Source organism: Mus caroli, chromosome 16 (genome assembly GCF_900094665.2).
Source record: "Mus caroli chromosome 16, CAROLI_EIJ_v1.1, whole genome shotgun sequence".
NCBI classification, from domain to species: domain Eukaryota; kingdom Metazoa; phylum Chordata; class Mammalia; order Rodentia; family Muridae; genus Mus; species Mus caroli.
In genome coordinates, this window is record NC_034585.1 from 85814180 (window position 1) to 85820317 (window position 6138).

At 45.4% G+C, this 6138-nt stretch overlaps 1 protein-coding gene across 2 annotated transcripts in view; it reads left to right on the top strand.

The window, feature by feature from the left end:
- Il10rb (interleukin 10 receptor subunit beta) overlaps positions 1-341 on the top strand; it is an 18897-nt gene extending 18556 nt beyond the window's left edge. Inside the window, exon 7 of one of the 2 annotated variants that reach the window (XM_021185053.2) lies at positions 1-341. This exon is cut by the window's left edge and continues 608 nt beyond it. The gene's annotated coding sequence lies outside the window, so the exon portion shown is untranslated. The other variant, XM_029470198.1, reaches the window with a different exon arrangement.
- The last annotated feature ends 5797 nt before the right edge of the window (positions 342-6138 follow it).

The window sequence follows — 6138 nt, forward strand, 5'->3', positions numbered from 1 at the left end:
AATGTAATTTGAGCCCTTTGTGCTCACTAAAACAAGGATCACATTTAACTTGTGACAAACAAAAATATTTTAAGTAGTGGGGGGGGGGACGTGGAAACACTATAAAATTATAAGAATGCCCATAGACCACCCGCATCTCAAAAGTGGTTGGCCCCGTGCTGGACAGACATGAACATTTTGGATTCCCAAGGAGCAAAGAGATTTCCTTCCTTACCTGTGTGTTTTGTATTAATATTAGTGTTCTGTAAATATTCTATATTTGTATGTTTGTGTTAGCCAACTTCCTGCTGTTGTAACGAAATTCCTGGCATAAACAATTTAAAAGGAAGAAAGGAAATTTAGGCGTTTGTTTTGTTTTTTATTTTTTAATGTAACATCACAGCTTTGGAGGTTTCTGTTCATGGTTTCTTCGCCCCTTTGTTGGGCTCTGCGCTGGCACGTCACACCATGATGGTGGCACATTACATCACAATGGGATGTGTACAGGATGCTGTTCACCTCATGACAGCCAGAAAAAGAAAGGTGGGGAGGGCCGTGGTCCCCGGAATCCTCTTTAAGGGCACTCTCCCAGTGACCTAGACCTGCCTTACCCCTGCTAGGCTCTACTTCTTAGGCTGCACTGCCTTCCAACAGCACACAGCTACAGCAAGCCACCATTGTCCATTTAGCATATGGGATTTGGGGACACTGAAGATCTAAGCCATACAAGAACTAACAATGCCACATTAGTATAACTGTTAAAATATGCACGAATGAGTCTCCACCTTGTCCCTGTTAGCACTCTCTGAAGCCAAGTTCCTAATCTTTCATGGTAGCTGTATCTGGGATACTTCCAATAGCAGAGAAGCCCTGGGCTTTGCCCAGCTCAGACATTTGCTAGCTGTGGCTTCTCAGTTTGACCTGTCTGTGGGCTTGAAAAGACATAAGGATTAAAGACACAAATGTAAAAAAGTGACTGCTCCAGAGGCAGCACAGACTAGTCACTCAATGGATGGCAGCAGTTAATAGCCAACTATATCATCCAATAGGTGTGACGACCTCCATGAATATACACCAACCAGAAATGTCTCCAAATCTGTGACAGATAGACCAATACAAGTAGACCCATCAAAGACCCCCTAAACAGGAAAAAACACTTTGAATTTGTTTAAGCCTGGGCTGGGGCTGGAGCACTTGCCTGGGATGAGCAAAGCCCTGACCACACTGCCACCCTACCATTAATCAGATGTCTACTTTTGGGCCTTGATCAAAAGCAGCTTGGGTAGGAAGAGTGTATTTAGTTACAGCTTAACAGCCCGTTGTTGGGGAAAGCCAGGGCAGGAACTCAGGGCAGGAACTGAAGCAGAGACCATGAAAGAGTGCTGTGTGTTGGCTTGCTCCTTCTGGCTCGCTCAGTTTGCTTTTTCACAGACACCAGCACCGTGCTTCCTGGGAAAGCTGAGCCGTTTTACATCAGTCATCAATGGAGAAAGTGTCCCATAGGCTTGTCCACAGGCCAATCGGATGGGGACATCTTCTCAATTCCTCAATTCTCTCAGATGACTCTAGCTTGCATCACGTTGACAGAAATCTAACCAACACACACACTACATTTTAAAAACCAAAAACAGAAAAGAAGAGCATGTTTTAAGAGCCAAACACTCTCTCAGGCCAACACACAGGGTTCCACTTGACTCTGCTAATCCGCCAGCGATTAGTCTGCCTCTTGCTCTCTCTTCTAAGAAGCCAAAGCTGTTCATCTAAAAACAACTACAAACAAAAAAACAAAACAAAACCAAAAAAACCCACAATATTCCTCTCAAAGTGAAGAAAAGATAATTTATTCTGGAGTTAAAAATATTAGTGACCAGGACTCAGGGCATAGAGTTCCCCTCAGAGATTATGTTCCAATGTTGGAGTGGTTTCATAAAGATTTTGATGGAGCAGAACAAAGGAAGTTATAAATCAAGGCATTTGGAAACAGACATGGGAACCTCAACTCCAGGCCTCAGATGCTGTCTGACAGCATTCATAGCCCTTCCACTGGTGGAGAATAAGGTTTGGTGAAGACAATGCCATCCAAAGATTTTTATCTGTCCATCAGGATGCTAGGTCTGACACATCTATGGACAAAGAATGGCTGCTGGGGGCTAAAATAGCCGAGAGAGATTGTAATTAAACTCGACCTGGAACTTTCCACAGTCAGTTGAAGTTTTACTCGGCCTTTGTAGGGAGCCTCCCTTCGGGAATTCCCATCCACTAGAGTTGGGATGGGGTTCACAGCCCTAAAGGCTGTGAAGATAACACTAGTTCCTGACACTTTCATCTTCAGAAAGGTCCACTGAGGAGCCAGGAGCAGCATCATTCCTGTAACTCCAGCACTCAGAGCCGGGGAAACGTGGCAACTTCAAGACCAGCCTGAGCTACTTAACAAGACTTTGTCTCATATAAATATATAAAATGAAATCCCCAGAAATGCGCAGTGAGCACAGTAGCCTGTGTCTGTAATCTCAGCGTTCAGAAGGAAAAACCGAAAGGAGCTGAGGTTCCAGGCTGGCCCGAGCTTCAGAGCAGGTATTCAAGGCCAGCCTTGAATTGTTAAGAAAGACATTGTTAAGAAAGAGGAAGAAAGGAGGGAGAAAAAAGGGCAGGAAGAAAAGAAGGAAATAAAGAAGGGAGGGAGGTGTTAGGATCAAAGTAAATCGCTAAAATGGCAGTGCTGGTGACACTGTCCTAAACAGAAACACATGACCTGATAAGGATTGCTATGGAGCAAACAGAAGCCTAAAGTCAGTGTTCCTCAGGAACCTTGCAAAATAAACTTGTGTTTGCCAGGAAAACCACTAATCTTTTAATCCTTCCCCGAAGGTCAACTACCTCCAGCAAGGACATCTAGACTCCACAGACCATCAAATAAAATCTCCCTGCTTTTTTCCACCACTTTGCTCCCCCTCCAGAGAGAAAGCCTTGGTAATTTGATCCCCATTAAACCTTTCTAAGTGGTTTCACTATGCCCTCCCTTACATTTGGTCTGAAACCCAGTAAGGACACTGCCCTCACCCAAAAAGCCCTGTCCCTCCCAAAACTGAACCAAACTGCCAATTTGACTCTACTGGGAATGGATCATTTGCCTACCCTGCTTTCTGATACCCGCCATGTTTTATTCCAAATTTGGAGTCTGCCTCCTCGGCTGCTCTTCTCCTCTACCTGCTGGTACATATGTCTGAACCGATCATGTTTCTGTGTCTATTTGGGTAAGTGTCCTCTTGGAGCTGCCCATTCTGTCCTTCTAGCTCACTAAAGTCTGCTCAATGCAAGTCACACCCGTGTACCAGGAAATTCCCTATGCCCTATACGCAGAAAAGGACACCTCTTCACTGTGATTCAGGCTCTCTCTTTGACAGGTATTACTTCCTTTGGGGGACACCCTTGGATGGGGATGGGGTCCTTGGCATTTACCCCTTAGAGTGTCACCTTCCCTGTGTCTCTTGGAATTCTCCTGGCAGGATTTCTATTTATGTCCCCTTCCCTAAGTCTCTCCCACCACGCCCTTGCTCTGGGCTCTTCCATTCAATATTCTCTGTGGAATTTCAATATTCCTTCAGTGGAGCTTGTTCTGCTGCTCGACCCCTTCCTCAGGCCTTCACTAATCTCTTTCCCTCTAGCACATAAGCCCCAAATTAACTTTTTTTTTTTTTTTTATGAGAGTTGCTTTGGTCATGGTGTCTCCTCACAGCAACAAAACATTGACTAAGACAGGCAAGAAGTCATGGCAGCGAGTAGCAGACAGGGTAACAGGAGCAGGAAGCTGAGGCCACCCATCCCGTCCTCAAGCACAGAGCAAAGAAAGTCAACTGGTAGTGCTACACGGTGTTTAATATCAGAGTCCAATCCCTTGCTACTTCTAACAACAATACCACCGAAAACTCCCAAAAGTGTGCCACACCTGGGGATCAAGTTTTCAAACACCCAAGACTATGAGGGACATTTCTCATTCAAACTACCACAGTAGATTATAGCATTTTGAGGGTTCAGGAAATCACTACACAAACCATACAAACACCGATTGTATGATTAAGCAAGAGTAGTTTATTGAATGCACACCCCAAGACTGATTGATCAGGACCACAAAAGGGGACTCTAGAGCCTAACTGTAGTACTAGTGTGTTCTTAGGGCAGGCTTTCAGAAGAAAAGGCAATATTCCATTTTGGCTAATGGAAACGAAGTATCATCAACTGATTGGTTCTAAGTGAGGTGAGAGGGGTGGTGGGCCGGAGGTGAACAGGAGAGCTTCGGAGCATTGAGATGACAGAGCATGAGCAACACAACCTTAGCATTATGACATTTTAGGAGACTTTTTTGGTGTCGGGAATAGACAATTACTTCTGGGAACTGGAGTCTGAGAATCTGAACTTAATCTCACCTTGTGAGCAAACCAGAGACGGAATGCAAACATGGCTACAGTTAGGTTAAGAGGAGCCGGCCTCAACAAAGTATGGCTACCAAAAGCTTAAACAGGTAGCAAAGCTCTAGCAAGGCATGCTGAGGGCAGAGGCAGAGACCTGACACAGATATGGTGGGAATAGCTGCAGGTGTGTAGATAGGACATTGAGAAACCCAGTCAGAAGGTCAGGAGCTGGGAAAGTTGCTTGTCACCTAACCTGACTTTGACCCCCCCCCCCCATACCCACGTGGTGGGAGGAGAGAACTGACTCCTGCAAGTGTTAAAGTATCTCATTCACCTGGCTTAACTGCCATCTCCAAGGCTCACTGCCTCCGTCTGCTAACCTAGGCCTCGTCCTGGAAGCTTCTAGCCTCTGTGCAGTCTCATATAATCTAGAATGTTTCCAGCCTCTGAAACTTACTGCTGAATAAGCTATAATTCAAGTGACTTAGGTCAAGTAGTAGAAGCCATGAAAGCAGACCCTTTGGTTGGTCCCTTAACCATCACAGTGTTAGAGCCCTTCTTCCTATGGGGTCCAGGTGAAGGTATTGTGCCCTTCATTGGTCCGGTGTGTTCAGTGACCTTGACTTCATTGGTCTGGTGTGTTCAGTGACCTTGACTTCTCCATATGGTTCAACTTGGAGCATGCCCATATGTCCCAAGTGACTAACCATTTATTAATCCAGTTGTGGTATGAATCTGGGAGAGCGGAACCTAAAAATGATACAGACTCAAGTCTCATTCGACAGCCAACTTTACTCAGGGTATCAGACAATTTATAGTCTGAGAGTTCATAAGAGCACCTGATCCAGGTGGTGGTGTCACAGGCCTTTAATCCCAGCACTTAAGAGGCTGAGGCAAGCAAATCTCTGTGAGTTCATGGCCATCCTGGACTGCAGAGCAAGTTCCAGGACAGCCAAGAGCCAAGGCTATACAGAGAAACCCTGTCTCGGTGAAGGGAAAGTCAGGGAAGGGAAAGAATGTTTTAAGTTGGTGTAAAGCTGGTGTCTTAGTTAGGGTTTTACTGCTGTGAACAGACACCATGACCAAGGCAAGTCTTATAAAAAACAACATTTAACTGGGGCTGGCTTACAGGCTCAGAAGTTCAGTCCATTATCATCAAGGTGAGAGCATGGCAGTATCCAGGCAGGCATGGTGCAGGCAGAGCTGAGAGTTCTACGTCTTCATTCAAAGGCTGCTAGTGGAAGACTGACTTCCAGGCAACTAGGGTGAGGATCTTATACCCACACCCACAGTGACACACCCATTCCAACCAGGCCACACCTTCAGATGGTGCCACTCCCTGGTCCAAGGATATACAAACCATCACAGCTGGGGACAGGGGGATCTGTTGAGCATTCCAAAGGATTTACCTAATGGTCACAAGGATGCTATACCACACACAGAGGAGAGCAAAGATAACTAAGGAGGGAGCAAAGATAACCCAAGGTAATTTGTCTCTGGACTTGCAACATCCCAACCTTCCCACATCATTTGAAGTTCTAATAAATCAGTCTTCATAGTCACAGCTTCTCTTCAGGTTCATAATTCCCCACATTGGCCAAACATCACATTTTGTGTATACGGAGGACAAATATTATTTCATTAAACATGTAATGTTCCATGTGGCCGGGAAGGCTCATTCCAAGGATCTCACATGCATGAGCTAGAGTAAGCGAACAACAGTTTTCAGGATCGAGGAATAGCTCGTCAA